The 17395-nt window shown below is 49.0% G+C and overlaps 1 protein-coding gene across 20 annotated transcripts in view; it reads left to right on the plus strand.

The window, feature by feature from the left end:
* Positions 1-17395, plus strand: part of NCOR1 (nuclear receptor corepressor 1) — a 1907529-nt gene that overhangs the window by 748038 nt on the left and 1142096 nt on the right. The window lies entirely within an intron of this gene.

A 17395-nucleotide genomic window follows, 5' to 3' on the forward strand; every position in this document is an offset into this window, starting at 1 on the left:
TCACTTCCAACGCCGGTCGGCAGACCACTCAAGTCTATCTGGGTGACTTCAATCTCCGCTGGAACGATCAGAAAGACACTTCAGTGAATAGTCTAAAAACTTTCCTCAATGCGCTTGACCTCACCCAATTATGTGATAAACCAACACACGACAAAGGAGCGATACTCGATCTCATCATTGCCAAAGAGAACGCTATTCAATTGGAAGCGATTCTACCCTGCGATTGGTCAGATCACCACATTATCACCTTCTTTATCAACGAAAAAGTTAAACCTAACCCTATTCAACCAATCAAATCCAAAACATGGAAAAGGGATTTGAAGAATCTTAACCCCTCCACCATACCTCCCCACATCGGCAACCTCCTCCTTCCCCCTTCAGGGGCCTCAGATGTTCAATCACTGACTGACCACTACCTTGACTCTATGAATACAATAGTCAATGAAGTCGCCCCTCTGCAACTGAAGAGAGTCTCCACCAAAATCTCTAACCCCTGGTATGATGACAGTCTCAATGACGAAAGGCGTAATATGCGAATGGCAGAGCGCACCTGGAGATCGGACCCTTCAGCACTGCATCTCAAAAAGCTCAAGAACAAGAGAAATGCCTACTTTAGGAAAATAAAGCGCACAAAGTCGGACTTCTTCAGCCGCCAGTTGGACCAAGCGAAGAATAGGCCAAGAAAACTATTCGAGCTAATTAAGACCCAAACAAAGGCACAACCCACACAATCAAATAACACAACAAATGACACTTCACACTGTGAAGCCTTCTCTGCTTTCTTTAAACATAAGACTGACAACATAAGAAATGACCTCATCATGGATGTAAATCGATACTCCAACTACACCAGAATGGCTGACACTCAACCTAAAAACAATGCATCCTGGCAGTACTTCGACACCTACTCGGAAGAAGCTATACACAAACTGCTCTGCACTCTGAAGCCCTCTAATCACCTCACAGACCCTCTACCTGCTAATGCTGTAAAAGACTTTATCCCCTTGCTCCTCCCTCTCTGGACCAAGATCATTAACAGCTCTTTGCAACAAGGACACATTCCAGACTCCCTTAAGGTGGGGCAAGTCACGCCTATACTCAAGAAACCTACAGCTGATCCGTCTGACCTAAACAATTATCGGCCCATCACCAATATCCCCACCCTGGCCAAACTGTTGGAGAAATGTGTCCAACTCCAACTAACAAAACACATTGACCATTTTGACCTCCTCAACCCTCATCAATCAGGTTTCAGAGCGAAACATAGCACGGAAACAGCTATGACACACATAATTGATGACGCCCTCCAAATTCTGGATCGTAATGAGTCCTGCCTCCTCATCCTTCTTGATCTCTCGTCAGCATTTGACACGGTCAAACATGAGAACTTGTTGGGGCTACTAAGTACTAGGATGGGGCTATCGGGAACTGTTCTCAAATGGTTTTCGTCTTTCCTTCACAACCGGTCTCAGAGGTTCAAGATTGACAATGTACTATCTACACCTGTGCCTGCAGATCTAGGGGTTCCACAAGGATCCACCCTCTCTCCTACACTGTTCAACCTCGTTATGGAACCCCTCGCCACCTTGCTTCAAGCATCCAATGTTCAATTCCATATGTACGCTGATGACACACAACTCTACCTAAAGTTACAGTCCCCGGAAGATATCAAACAGCTGAATTCCACGCTTATTAACACCCAATCCTGGCTGGCCAATAATCACCTCAAACTGAATGCTCTAAAAACTGAGTTCCTACTCATCTCACCTCCGGCGAAAATCTCCACCACCCAAACCTGGCTCAACAACCTAACAGCACTCAATGTCCAACCTACCATCGTGGACTCGGCGAAATCCCAAGGCATCACACTCGATGCCAAGCTCGACATGCAGCAGCACGTCAGCAAAGCCACAAAAGCAGCTAATTTCCAAATTAACACGCTGAGGAAAATTAAGCCCTTCCTCCCGGCCAAAGACTTCCAAACTGCTGTACAAGCTCTAGTCATCCCTCGAATAGACTACGGAATTGCGACCCTCAGCGGTCTCCCACTATCCACAACAGCACCCTTAAGAGCCTCCCTGAACGCTGCCGCGAGACTCATTACTGGCTCTAGAAAGCACTCGCACATATCCCCAGACCTAAAGTCTCTAAAATGGCTGCCTTTTGAAGCCAGAATACAGCTAAAAATTGCAACTATGACGCACGCGGCCGTGCACCACAAGGCACCCAACTACCTCGCTCAAAAGCTGTCTATATCAGGAGGTTCGAGATCCAATAGGAGTACTAAAAATCTACTCTTGAAACCTCGTAGATTTCGGAAAGCGAAAACTTACAAACGCTCCTTCTCTGGAATGGCACCCAGGATCTGGAATGCGCTCCCTCCTGAAACAAGGCTAATCACCTCCACTGCACTCTTCAAGAAAGAGGTGAAAACAATGCTTCTGGCCAAGATCTCCTGATCGCTTCAGATGTTGGGTCAGAGACTCTGCATTGCTTGTACCGCTGCTCTGCCTTTCCCCTGGCACTATACTTGACTTGTTGGGGGCACTATTACGCTACTCTCTTACTACCGACCAAGATATGATACACGTTGGTTTACTGATCCACCTGTACGCCAGTGTAGTCGGACCAATGACCTGTGCTGCTCTATACTACTCCCTTACCTTATCATATATGGATTGGTTTTATGTTTGTTTTTATCATCCATGTTATTACCATGTTATTTACCATGTTATTACCATGTTATTATCATGTTATTACCATGTTACCATGTTATTTACCTGATCATATATGGATTGGTTTTATGTTTGTTTTTATTATCCATGTTATTACCATGTCACTGACTATTATACTGTTCCCATTATCTCTGTTTACTCCTTTTGCCCCCCCTGTCTTTGTGAAGCGCTCTGATATCTGTAAGGATCCTGTTCGCGCTATATATAACTTTGAATAAATAAATAAATAAATTATCCTACAAGCCATAGATTATGTCAAGTCAAGTCAAGAGATTTATATAGCGCGCTACATACCCAGAGGGTCTCAAGGCGCTTGAGGAAGGGAGGGGAATTGCTTCTCGAATATCCATGTTTTAAGTTGCTTTCTGAATGCTAGGTGGTTCTGAGTAAGGCGAAGGTGAGTGGGAATTGAGTTCCAGGTTTTAGCAGCCAGGTAGGAGAAGGATCTCCCTCCCATGGTGGTTTTGTTGATACGAGGTACAGTGGCAAGGGCTTGGTTAGAGGAACGTAGCTGGCGGGAGGGGGTGTAGAAGGACAGTCGTGTGTTGAGGCATTCGGGTCCAATTTCGTAGAGTGCTTTGTGTGCGTGGGTTAGAAGGCGGAAAGTAATCCTCTTATTGATGGGGAGCCAGTGTAGGTTTTTCAGGTGCCCAGAGATGTGTTCTTTACGCGGGATGTCTAATATGAGCCTGGCTGAAGCGTTCTGGATGCGTTGGAGTTTTTTCTGGAGTTTTGCGGTGGTACCGGCATATAGGGTGTTTCCGTAGTCTAGGCGGCTCGTGACCAGTGCGTGGGTGACTGTTTTTCTAGTTTCGGTGGGGATCCAGCGAAATGTTTTTTTGAGCATACGAAGAATGTTGAAGCAGGATGAAGAAACAGCGTTGACTTGTCTGTTCATCGAGAGTGAGGAATCTAGGATGACTCCCAGGTTCCGTGCGTGGTCCGTCGGGATGGGTGCTTTTCCAAGGGCCTCCGGCCACCAAGAGTCATCCCAGGCGGAGGGGGAGGTGCCTAGGATGAGGACTTCTGTTTTGTCTGAGTTCAGTTTCAAACGGCTGTGCTTCATCCATTCGGCAACTTCTTTCATTCCTTCATGCAGGTTGGTTTTGGCAGAGTTAGGGTCTCTGGTGAGAGATAGGATCAGTTGAGTGTCATCTGCGTAGGAGATGATGTTGAGGTTGTGATGGCGTGCGATGGTCGCGAGGGGGCTCATGTATACGTTGAAGAGGGTGGGGCTGAGTGAAGATGCTTGTGGTACGCCGCAGATGACTTCCGAGGCCACTGACTTGAATGGTGGAAGGCGGACTCTCTGGGTTCTTCCGGTGAGGAACGAGGTGATCCAATCCAGTGCTTTTCCTTGGATTCCGACGTTTCTGAGGCGCTGTAGAAGGGTGCTATGACAGACTGTGTCGAAGGCTGCGGAGAGGTCGAGGAGGATGAGGGCGACTGTGTCTCCATTGTCCAGTAGAGTTCGAATGTCGTCTGTTGCTGCGATAAGCGCGGTCTCAGTGCTGTGTTTGGCTCGGAAGCTCGACTGTGAGGGGTCGAGGGATTTGTTGGTTTTGAGGAAGGCGGCGAGCTGGTTGTTGACCGCTTTCTCGATGACTTTGGCCGGGAATGGAAGGAGCGAGATAGGGCGGTAGTTTTTGAGTTCGGTGGGGTCAGCTGTGGGTTTCTTCAGAAGGGCGCTGAGTTCGGCGTGTTTCCAACTTTCCGGGAAGGTTGCGGAGTTGAGGGAGCAATTGATGACGTCTCGGAGGTGTGGTGCTATAATGGAGTCTGCTTTGTTAAAGATGTGGTGAGGGCATGGGTCTGTGGGGGATCCTGAGTGGATAGAGTTCATCAGATGGATGGTGTCTTCAGTGGAGAAAGGGTTCCATTCATGGAGGGTGTTCAAGGGGGGTGGGGGTCCTGCAGAGGGTTGCGTGGGTTGGTCTTCGGGTCGGTTGTCGAAGCTGTTGTGGATGTCTGCAATTTTGTTGTGGAAGAATGAGGCTAGGGAGTCGCAGAGGGCTTGAGAGGGGGTGATGTCGTTGGAGTTGGCTGAGGGGTTGGTAAATTCCTTGACGATGTTGAAGAATTCCTTGCTGTTGTGGGCGTTGCTATCTAGTTGGTCCTTGAAGGCGGCTTTCTTGGCATTCCGGATCAGTTGGTGGTGAATGCGGGTGGCGTTTTTGAAGCGTCTTTGGTGTTGGTGTTTGGGTCTTTTTTCCAGGCCTTCTCAAGGGAGCGACAGAGTTTCTTGGATTTCTTAAGATCATCGTTGAACCAGGAGGCCTTCTTGCTGCCTAGTTTGGTTTGTCGATTTTTCAGTGGTGCTAGGATCTCGGCACTGTTGGATAACCATTGGGTGAAGTTAGTGGCTGCTTGGTCCGGGTTTGGTGAGTGGGCGGGGGGGTATTGAAGGAGCGATGAGGAGATCTGGTCGATGGTGACTTTGTTCCAGTTTCTTCGCAGAGTGGGTAGAGGATGGTTGTTGAATGTGGACTTGTTGTAGGTAAAGTGAACGCAGCTGTGGTCAGTCCAGAGGAGAGCTGTGGTGTGGCTGAAGGAGACGTGTTTGCTGGAGGTGAAGATAGGGTCGAGTGTGGGACCTGCGATGTGGGTGGGGGTAGTGACAAGTTGTTTAAGTCCGAGGTTGGCGAGGTTGTCCAAGAGGGAGGTGGTGTTGCGGTCGTTGCTCTTTTCAAGGTGAAAGTTGAGGTCTCCCAAAAGGATGTAATCCTCAGAGGGGAGCGCGTGTGGAGTGATGAAGTCCGTGATGTCTTCACTAAATTGTGCGCGGGGTCCTGGTGGCCTGTAGAAGAGGGTACCTCTGAGTGTGGTCTTGGGGTCGATGTGGATCTGGAAGTGAAGGTGTTCAGTGTTGGCGAGATTGACGTCTGAGCTGGTTGAGATGCGGATGGATTTCTTATGGACGATGGCGATGCCTCCTCCTGTTTGGCCAGTACGGTCCTTGCGAATGATCTTATAGCCTTCCGGGATGGCAATGGTGATGTCTGGGGCTGATGCGGCGTTCATCCATGTTTCTGTTAGGAAGGCGACGTCCGGAGAGATGGTGTCTAGTAGATTCCAGAGGTCGATGGCGTGCCTGTGGATCGAGCGGGTGTTGAGCAGGATACATTGTAGGTGGTTGGGGTCGGATATCTGTTGTGTGTTCGTGAATGAGGAGTTGTTCTTGGTGCCGTCAAACTTGCAGGAGTTGCAAGAGAAGGGTCCATGGGTGTGTCCAGCAGCGGCTTGGACGCAGTTGGGGGAGCGGCCGGGGTTAAGGGCTAGGAGGGTGGTGGCATCGTACGTAAAGCGGGAGGGGTGGGATGGACAGGGACCAGGGGGTCTGGCGCTGGGCGCGGTCCAGGCACGGACGGGCATAGACGGGCTTACCTTTGGCGCACCTTTGGCGCACCTTCGGCGCGGCCGTAGCGCGTGGGCGCTGCGCGTGGGGGCATTGGCCATAAATGGATGGTGGAGGGGGCGGAGCGTCAGAGGGTCAGCAGCTGGGAGGCGGTAGCGGGGAGGAGGGGCGTGCCTGGGAACAACAACAACAGCAAACAAAATGGAGGTCAAAGGGGAGGCGAGGCAGGGGCAGCAAATCGCCAGAGTCACCGAAAGTGGAATAAATATAATTGAAGTTGCTGGCAGAAGTAAGCATACACAGACAATTGCAAACCAGAAATGATTATCTTTTTTTCTGTGCAGTTCAAATTGGAAAGTCTCCCATAAATTGACCCTCATAGGACCTTAACCAGATTCTCACAATTGCCATTTGTTGATGCCAATTTCCAAGTCATCACCTGATTTAATCAGATTAACCTTTGAAATAGTAACACAATTTTGTTTTGTTTTTGTGAGTGCCCAATGTCGTATCATCGTGTTTCTTAAAGATGGCTTCTATTGGAAGTACCTTTGGAAATGTAAACGAGAATTAATTTTATTGTTGCCTATAGGTTTGATTTGAGTACAATCCTTCATTTGATAATGACATACTTCGAGATATACTACTTCTTAAGTGTATAATGGGAGTAATCTCTCAGATTGGATCAGATATGTTATTGAGAAGTATTTTAGAACATGCACAATTATAAAGTGTTCCTGTACTTGTTAAAAGTTAAAAACCTGGCTCTTTCCTAGGACTTAGAGCCTCTGGCCCTGGCCCTCTGCACTTCAATACCCCTTTGGGCCTTTCCTAAGCGCTGGGATGCTCCCGAGTAGCCATGCGCTATAGAAGAGTCTTTTTCATTTCATTTCATTTCGTTGGTAAGGGCTAAAAGAGTTAAAACCATTGCCACTAATGAGATATATATATATATATATATATATTTATATATGTTTTTTTTTTTTTTTTTATCTACTGCTGGTTTCAGCTTCATCAGAGCCAGACGTGCATCACCGTTTGGGCCAAGCTGGTGTCATATTTGTACACTTCTGTCAACCCAGGCAGCAGACAATTACCCTCATAGACACATGCATGAACAGGCACTCAATTATAGGTGCTTGACCTACCCGACCTTTATTTAATAGGTCTCTTGATCCCAATTTAACAATGAAATTATGAGGTGATTTGGTAGTACATAAAAGTAACTGAACAGTTATATATCCAATAAATCCTTAGCAGAGCTAAATATAAATTTACATTCTGGGCCTTAATGTGGCCTTGTGCTTTACAATGCATTGTGTTTCAATAGTTTGTAGTAATCCAATCTGGGGTGCATAAACATACTCATCTGAATGGTTGCCTGATCTTCAGGGCTGTGACTCGATTGTTGCTTCACTCCCACATGAACCATGCTATTTAGGAGTATTTATCCAGCCAACACTTTTAGATAAAGGTTGACTTTTTGTGTGAATTGACTGTCTTCCCCTAATGCCGTCGCTGTGCCTGTGGACGCCGTAGACGTCCAACGAACAGCGGTGCCGTGCTAGCGCTCTTGTCCGCTCGCCTGATTGATTGTTTTTGGGAGTGACCGAGAAGGAGCTGTGCTGAGCAGAGACTGTAAGTGGACCAAAGGGGAAGCGAGATGCTATGTTTTTGGGGATCTCCGTCTTAGGCAATTCTCAGTGGCTGTGGGCAGAAGACTACACTCAATTACGTATAAGCATGAAGAGGCCAGTGGCTGGCCAGAGTGGGTAACTGCGTCTGCCCCCCCACCCCCTCCCCCCACCCCCCCACCCCATGGAGCCGTGCAAAACCAGGTTGTTTTGTGATAGGTAATTTTGATGTCTCCTCAATATGTTTTGGGCCCTTGACTGTCGCATGTACTTGACCCACCCCCGCAATGTATTATTTATTTTTAAAGTTTTATATAGCGCTGGCTAGACCCGGAGGTATCGGAGCGCTTTACATAAGGTTCAACAAAAATTATAAAATTACTTCAGTTATACGTTACATCGGTTACTAGAAAAACATTTCAAGTGTGTAGAAGACAAAATAAATGGCGTTTAGAGGGGTAAGGGCAAAAGGGGATAGGAGTTAGAAAGAATGGAGAGACGAAGGAGGGTCTGCCCCAAGTCCGGCTGGGTAGGAGATGACCGAGGGGGAAGTCCACAGTCCATCTCCTCTTTAGCTATAAGTTAGCTCCACCGGGCATCAGCCAAACAACTAGGTCTCAACGGGACAACAATTAAAGAGCAAAAGCAGTAGCAGGGAATAAACAAGACAGATGTCAGAAGTCCGGCTGGGTAGGTGACGGCCATGGCGGTGTGCCTGAGCTAATCTCCCCTACAGCTGTCGGTGCAGCTCCACCGGGAATCGGCCATGTATGGTTTCGGGTCCCACCAGAATAGAGAGAGGAACAGGAGGTGATCCAAAGTCCAGACTCGAGAGAGGTAGGGGAGATAGGGAGGAGGGGGAGGAGGGAAGTAAGGTCAGGAGAGACATCGGTCCTGGTGTTACTGGGGGGAGCCTTCCGCAACGTTCTCCGGCTGGCCACTGGGACAAAGATGGTGAGAGGAGAGGTGAGGCAGGGACAGACTCTAAGTTCAGAGCTCCTCGTGGTGAGAAGTCTCCCCTGGCGGCCATCATAAGGTCAGGCGAGGAGAGAATAGGTGTTGCCCCAGTATTGGACCTTTCATAGATTCCCATGCTTTGTATCATTCCCCGTCGCCGGACTGGGAGTCTCGGTAATAAAAAATACCATAGTAGTAGGTACAAAAGAGAAAGGAAAGGCCTAGGCTTAATTCCCTTTTGTAACATATCAGCCTCTTTTTGTAAAAGAGACCAAACTCTAAGCATCAGCCAATCAGAAGAGCCTCACCCTTAGAACCTTCCTGAAGGAACCTCAGAGCCTCAGATTTTCTACCGCACGTTGTGCTAGGGAGTCTCCATTGAGCTCTGCTCTATTTTCAACTCTTTCTAAATCATTTTTACAGTTATTTCTTCAGGATTTTCTTCAGATTTCTTCAGGAAACTCTTTTTTCATCAAGATGTCTGAGGTTGAGAAGAAGAAAGCACTTTTCAAGCCCTGTTCCACCTGTGGGAAGAAAAGGCTTTTTGTGGAGGACAAACACAAGGATTGCATCTACTGCCTTTATCCAGATCACAAGGCAGAGGACTGTAAGATTTGCCGCACTCTCTCCACCAAGACCTTGAGAGATCGTGCTGGAAGGCTTCTTACATGGTTTCAGAGGCAGAAGGAAAGGAAACATGGAGTTTCCAGTGATGAGGAGGAATCAGCTTCATTTGCTTCCTCAAGAAGGTCAGTGAAAAGGGGTAGAGGTTCCCCATCTTCCTCTATTGGGCGCCCCGCAAAGGCTTCAAAGAAGACCCCCAGGGAGTCTGATGGCCGGGGTTCAGGAGGTTCCCCCCACCACAGTGGGACGGGCAAGGCAGAACTGATTTCGCCTCCTAGGGGTGAGAAGACAGACCCAGCCTTCAAAAAACCCTCATCACATTCTTCAGAGAGGAGTTCCAAGTTCTCTACGACGAAGACTTCGTCGGCGGTAGCTCCGTCAACGACGAAAATGAAGCCCAAGGTCCAATTGGTCCCGTCGACAAGCTCGTCGATGGGAGCGTCGACGACGAAAGCTCCGTCGTTGATCCACGACGGCAGCGTCGACGGGGAGTATGCCGAAGACATCGTCGACGAAAAAACCATCATCGTCGGCGGTGACGACGACAGCTGTGACACCGACGTCGACGACGGTGTCGACGACGGTCATGTCATCGACGAGTGCATCGACGACGACAACAATATCTACATCGACGGCGGGCTAGTCGTCGGTGGCGTCGACGACATCTGCAATTCCTATCTCGTCGACGAGGAATTCTCCGGCGTCGACGGACCAACCGACGATACTGGCTGCGGAGAGAAGGGTAACTATTTCTCTCACAAGGATCACGCCTGAAATGACATCCCCAAGAAGGGTGACCTCTTTACCTCCCACTATGTTGCTGGACCAAGAGGACTCTGAGGGAGACGGTCAGGATGGTTTTGAATATGCGAATAGCCCATCTCAGCTACTCATCAAGAGCCAAGAAACAGACTCAGAGGAGGCATATGAACAAGGTGGAGGCGACTATCCACAAACAGACCACTCTAGGGGCTATGAACCACAAGACAGGGTTTCAGTCCCGACGACATTCCTGCATGACCTACACACGATGCTGCAGGACTACAAGTCGAAAGCTGAGCGACCAGCACCGAGGAGGTCTGCTCCGTCGACACCAGTGAGGGACCAATCTTCGGTAGTCCCTCCCGTGCACCCGATTCAGACTCCTCCTCAACCACAGCGGCCAGTGCCTCAGGCTACGTCGGAGCCAGCCGATGATCCAGATGGGGATCATGATAATGATACGGATGTGTCATCCGGTGATAATCAAGACTCAGATCAGGAAGGGGATGAATACAATGACTTCATCATCCCAGATCAAGCTTCAGCTCACCAAGACTTAGGCGATTCTCCTCCTGCTGACATCGGCAGCTTTCATCAGCTGATGGAGCATGCAGCTGGAAGATTTAAATTGGTGTTGCCTGCTCAAACCACAGACTGTTTCTTATACGATTTTAAAGAAACTCACCGCAAAACTACAAGGTCCATTCCAATTGTGGAACATCTATGGGAGGAAGGTTTGAAGGCCATGAAAAACCCAGCGACGGTGGTCCCTGTGCTACCGTGCCTAGATAAAAAGTATAAAGCGCCAGAGGATGGACCTGCAGCCCTAGCAGGATATCCCAAGCCGGACTCTGTTATCTCACAGGCAGCGCAAAGGAAGTCACGGAACCCTTCTGCTCCCTTGACGGCCCCTCCTGACAAGGATGGACGACGGCTTGATAACACGGGCAAGAGGTTTTCATCCATTGCTAGCCTTCTGGTTCGTGCCGCCAATGCTTTGGCAATATTGGGACGATATGATCGCCAGTTATGGTGCGATATAGCTCCTTATTTGGAACAACTTCCACCAGAGTCAGGTCTGGAAGCCAAGAAAACTTTACAAGAAGGTGAAGCGGTCTCCATGGAGATAATAGACTGTGCCATGGACATTGCCACAACGTCCTTTCGGGCTTTGGCAGGAGCGGCAGTGTTGAGACGCCAAGGGTGGCTAAAGGCGACTTGGTTTAGGCCAGAAATCCAAAACAAGGTCCTTGATCTACCTTTTGATGGCGAGGCCCTCTTCGGTAAATTGATCGATACTCTTCAAGAGATCAAAAAAGACACGGAAACAGCTAGATCGCTGGGAACCCTCCAGTACCGCAAAACTCCTTTTAGAGGCGCAAGAGGCAGAGGAGGTGCTTCCAGAGGCGCATACCAACAACAGCGCTATTCTTCAAACAGCTCTGGATACCAGCCTAACCGCCAGTCATACCAACAGAGACAGGGCCAGTCCTCTGGTTACTCACGGCCTTACAACAAAGGCAAGCAGGCTGCCCATGGACGGGACTCGTCCAAACGCCAATAGCGGCCTTCTGGCTCTGCCTACTATTCCCTCCTCCTCCAAGAGATCATCAGTTGGAGGCAGGGTGTCAAAATTCCTTCAGAACTGGTCCCAAATTACATCGGACCGTTGGGTGCTCAACATCATCAGACGAGGACATACTTTGGAGTTTATGGAAGTCCCTCCACCCAGACCCCCGACCGCCATTCCATCAAAACATCTGCGTCTCCTAAGACTCGAAGTACAACAAATGCTCCGCAAAGGGGCGATAGAGCCGGTCCCCTCCATCCAACAGGGCCAAGGTTTCTATTCCAGGTTCTTCCTGGTGAGAAAGACGCAGGAGAAATGGCGCCCCATCCTGGACCTCAGGGAGTTAAATGCCTATCTCATCTCCTTATCCTTCCGGATGGTGTCCCTACAGGACGTTTTGAAGATGGTCAACCCGGGGGATTTCATGGCCATGCTCGATCTGGAGGATGCGTACTTCCATGTCCCGATTCACTGAGCACACAGAAGGTACCTTCGCTTCACCATAGCCAAGAGCCATTTTCAGTTCAGAGTTTTGCCGTTCGGCCTTCGCTCTGCCCCAAGAATTTTTACGAAGGTGCTGGCACCTGTAGCAGCATTTCTGCAAAAGAACCACTTCCAGGTCTTCCCTTACCTGGACGATTTGGTTACTAAAGGCCCTGACCAGAGCATTAGCGCAGGACGCAGTGCAGGCTTGCACCAATCTGTTCCAAAATCTGGGTCTCACCTTGAACACAGAGAAATCCACGCTGGTGCCATCACGGACAGCGCGGTTCCTGGGAGCAGTGTTGGATTCGCAGCTCTCAAAGGCATTTCCTACTCGAGAGAGGATACAGAAACTACAAAGATTAGTACGAGGCCTTCAAGGAAAAAAAGTGTCTTTCTGTACGCAGCTACAAGTCGCTGCTGGGGGTGATGTCATCATGTATTCCCCTGATCCCGCACTGCAGGCTGCGGATGCGCCCCCTGCAGGAGCAACTGGACCTCCAGTGGCAGCAAGTGCACGGATTGTTCGACGACAAAGTGGTTGTCACTCGAGAGATGAAAGAGGCAGTGCTTTGGTGGTCGCGTCAACAAAATTTATGCCAAGGTCTATCCTTCGCAAGCGTTCCATCACCTCACATACTGACAACGGATGCGTCATTGGAGGGATGGGGAGCAGTAATGCAGGACCTGCAGATCAGCGGCCATTGGTCTCCAAGCGACCAAAAGCTACACATCAACCTGTTGGAGCTGAGAGCGATCAGGCTAGCTCTTCAAGCCTTTCTTCCGCGTCTCCGGGGTTCACAAGTGCTAGTCAGGACGGACAACACCACGGCTATGCATTATGTGAACAAGGAAGGAGGAACGAGGTCACTCCTCTTGTCGCGAGAGGCTCAACAGATTCTGGAATGGACAATTCTTCACGGAATTTCTCTAAAGGCGGAGCACTTACCAGGAGTGCTAAACGAGGGCGCCGACAGGCTGAGCAGGCTCACCTCAGTCAGTCACGAGTGGGAGCTGAAACAACAGGTTCTAGATCTGCTCTTTCAAACATGGGGCACGCCAGAGGTGGACCTTTTTGCGACGCCAACCAACAGGCAGTGCAGAGCCTACGCCAGCAGGTTCCACCATCAAGGCTCAATGGGCAATGCCCTATCAATATCCTGGACGGGGAGGTTTCTCTATGCGTTTCCACCGATTCCTCTGATTCCTCGCCTCATCAGGAAAATGAGGACGGAACCATGCAAGCTAATCCTTATAGCCCCGGCATGGCCAAGACAATTCTGGTACACCGAACTCCATCTGCTATCGCTAGTTCCTCCAATAGGGCTGGAGGATGTTCCGGATCTCCTGACCATGTCAGAAGGACAAGTTTGGCATCCAGTCCCAAGATCGTTACACCTGACTGCATGGCTCCTGACCAGCGAGAATACATGAATGTTCCTCTTTCCAAGGAGATCAAAGACATCCTTTCCCAGGCAAGGGCGCCGTCCACAAACAAAACATACAGACTGAAGTGGAAAATATTCTGTATTTGGTGTAAAAAAGAAAAGATTGATCCTTTCACGTCAAAACCTCATCAACTCCTGCCTTACCTACTCGCGCTAGCTAAGTCTAATCTGTCCCATTCTACTATCAAGGTTCATTTAGCAGCGATTTCGAGATTCAGAAGATCTGATTCTGGTCCTTCGTTATGGTCTTCAAGAATTGTCAAACAATTCCTCAAAGGCCTGTTCAGGGTCTATCCGCCAGTGCGATCTCCTCCTCTGACATGGCATTTAAACTTAGTCCTGGCTCAACTAATGAAGGGACCTTTTGAGCCGAATCACCGCTCAGACCTAAAATACCTGTCATGGAAGTTAGCTTTACTCTTGGCCCTCACATCGGCAAGGCGAGTGGGGGAGATGCAGGCCCTAACTATCCAGGAACTGTTTTTGCAGTTCAAAAACACTACCATCTTGCGGACGAACCCAAGGTTCATTCCCAAAGTTCCTACTGACTTTCACCTAAATAAGCCTGTGATCCTAAAGACATTTTTTCCGAACCCAGTCACTCCAGCGGATAAGACATTGCACACTCTGGATTTGCAACGGTGTCTAAAATTCTACATAGACCGAACCAAAGACTTTAGAAAGTCTTCGCAATTGTTCATTGCCTTCGGCGGTCCAAACAAAGGTCTCCCTCTGTCCAAACAGGGGATCTCAAGATGGATTTCGAGTGCTATTCTGCATTGCCACAAGATAGCAGGAAAACCTCTGGTGGGCAGGATCCGTGCTCCCTCAACGAGATCAGTGGCATCTTCTACGGCCCTCTTTGCGGGGGTACATATCAAAGACATTTGCAGGGCTGCTACCTGGAGCAGCGTGCACACGTTCACTAAGCATTATTGCTTAGAGTCATTGCAGCAGGATGACGCGGCAGTGGGCCAGGCTGTCCTGAGAAACCTCTTCAAGTGATTGGTGAGCTTTCCTTTCTATTTCACCTTCCATGGGTAACACATTTTGTAATTTTCTTTCTAATGTTATGATATACTTCTTTACAAAATGTGTTTATGGTGTTTACTGCTTGCTATTCTGATACAAAGCATGGGAATCTATGAAAGTTCCAATACTGGGGCAAGAAAACAAGTTACTTACCTGTAACTTTGGTTCCCCAGTATTGGTAACTTTCATAGATTCCCATGCGCCCACCCACCTCCCCGGGGAAAGCTCAGCCTTCAGCAAGTATGGTGTCTAGCACACTACGGCTACAAAAATCTGAGGCTCTGAGGTTCCTTCAGGAAGGTTCTAAGGGTGAGGCTCTTCTGATTGGCTGATGCCTAGAGTTTGGTCTCTTTTACAAAAAGAGGCTGATATGTTACAAAAGGGAATGAGGCCTAGGCCTTTCCTTTCTCTTTTGTACCTACTACTATGGTATTTTTTATTACCGAGACTCCCAGTCTGACGACTGGGAATGATACAGAGCATGGGAATCTATGAAAGTTACCAATACTGGGGAACCAAAGTTACAGTAAGTAACTTGTTTTCTTCACTGCAACTGCAAGACAGACTGGCAGTGCTTGAGAAGTCACGCAGAGCCCCTAGAGCTATCCCTCTGCACTTCTCGGTGACCTACTGTTGTGCCCCTCGCCTGCTGCTTCCTATAGGCTCCATTGCAGGCCCCCAGTGTGCGACTCTCGCTGCTGCCCTCCGAGGCAGGTGTGGCTCCTGCTGCCCTGAGAGCCGCAGACGGTGCTGAAGGTGCGGGACAGCTCTGTTACTGACTCTAAGTGCGTGGTGGGGTCTGGCTCCTGTCTTCGAGGTGAGGAGGACTTCCTATGGCAGTGGGCAGCTCTTCCTCCCCAAGTAGGTCACGGTACCTGGCCCGCAGGACCACCCCCCTTGGTCGGAGCACTCCCAGGAGGTGCCTCCTGCCTCACCACGGCCACAGAGTTGACATAGCGCTTGAATAACTCGCGTTGCTGCAGCCGCAGCTCCGGGTCCCGCAGAAAGCGCCTGAAGTGTCCGAGCAGCACCGCGTTGGTAGCCTGCCCCCGGCTCGGCACAAAGTCCAGCACCTCCTCCTGGCTGAGCTCCCGAGCCATCATAGCACATAGCGGGGCATGGCACGGCGGAGGGGAGCCCCGCAGCCAGCCGCAGGTCAACAGGAGTGGGGGCTGCCGTGGCTCTCCAAGCGAGCTTGTATCAATATCAGTATCGATGTCACTCGGGTTGAAACTGACGCAGCCAGGACCGAAGCTACAGCAGGCACAATCAGGTGGAGCTCAGTGGGGATTTCACTGTCCGGGAGTCAAAGGGCCAATTCAAGTCGCAGGTCAAATCCAGAGGGCATTGAAATTGCTCTCGGCATGGCTGATGTAGAGTTAAAAATCCGCCGGCGCCATTTTGCACATCAGGTCCCGAAGATAACCAGGCCAGATAACAGGTAAGAAACGTCGAACACACACAGCGGTTTACAGCTCAAACACAGCTGCTGGTATTCCGGTCTCCGCAAATTAGTTTTTGGATGGGCTTAGTTTTGAAAAAAATAGTCTTTTAGTGCTGCGGTGCTCTGAGTCTTCACAGAGCTGGAGAACACTAGGTGGTAGAAACTTGTAGATCCACGCAGATTCCAGAACTTTCCATCACAGTAATGTGATGAAAATGTTGTTTTTTTTTTTTTTTACAAAGTTTGAAATTGCATGGAATTCTCGGTAACAGGACGTGGTGAGAGCCAGACAAGTCACCCCATCCTGTATTCCCCTGGGTGTCTAGCTTTCAAAAGTGTATAGGTTTGCTACGTTTCCCTAGGCGCCGGCAGAACTAGGGTTCAAAACCTACAGCTAAGCTCTTTGCAAAAAAAGGGTTAGTTTTCACTGTAAAAATGTGGCGTGTCCACTTTGCGTTTTGGGCCATTTTATGTTGCAGGCATTAGGCCTACCTACACAAGTGAGTTACCATTTTTCTCTGAAGACTTTGGGGGATGCAGGGTGGGTGGAATTCTGTGGATCCACGCAGATTCCAGAACTTTCTACCACAGAGATGAGGAAAATGTGGTTTTTATTTAACAAAGTTTTAGGTTTGCAAGGGATTATAGGTAACAGAACTTCTCCAGTATTCGGGTGTCTTTCATAGATTCACATGCTTGAATATTCCCCGTCGGAGTGGGAGTCCCACGGTAAATAAAATAGCAATAAATACTAAACATATATATATATATATGCATAAATACCCATATATAATTAGAAGAAAAAAACATAAATATGTAAAGAAAAGGCATAGGTCGCCTGTCCAAAATTCTACATAGGAATGCATGGGAAGAGAAAAGACCCAATGCAGCCTATCCTTGTCATTATGTTGGTCCAAACTGCAGCCAATCAGACGACAGCAGCCCTCTTGTGGCTAAATCAGATGAAGGGTGAAAACCCCAAACTGCTTAGGTGGTCCATTTCCCTACAGGGGATGGATTTTACAGTGGAGCATAGACCTGGCACTGATCATGGCAATGCAGATGGGCTCTCCAGGTATTTCCACTTACAGCAAGAAGACTCACCTGGTCAAGGTTAGTTTATTGTCCCAAAGTTTGGAGGGGTGTCATGTAGGAGAGTAGGGTCTGCAATCCTATGATCACCCCAGATTTTTGCTTTTTGCTTCACTGGTTTACGACTTCTCTGGCTGTGGGCCTGCCAATCAGACCCACAGCCTTGCTGTTCTCTCACTAAATTGACATGTGTACCTTAGGTGCATTATCCAATTGGGACTGGGCCACCTTATCAGACCCTGTAACTCAGGGCATAGGT

Source organism: Lissotriton vulgaris, chromosome 2_1 (assembly GCF_964263255.1).
Source record: "Lissotriton vulgaris chromosome 2_1, aLisVul1.2, whole genome shotgun sequence".
Classification (NCBI taxonomy): domain Eukaryota; kingdom Metazoa; phylum Chordata; class Amphibia; order Caudata; family Salamandridae; genus Lissotriton; species Lissotriton vulgaris.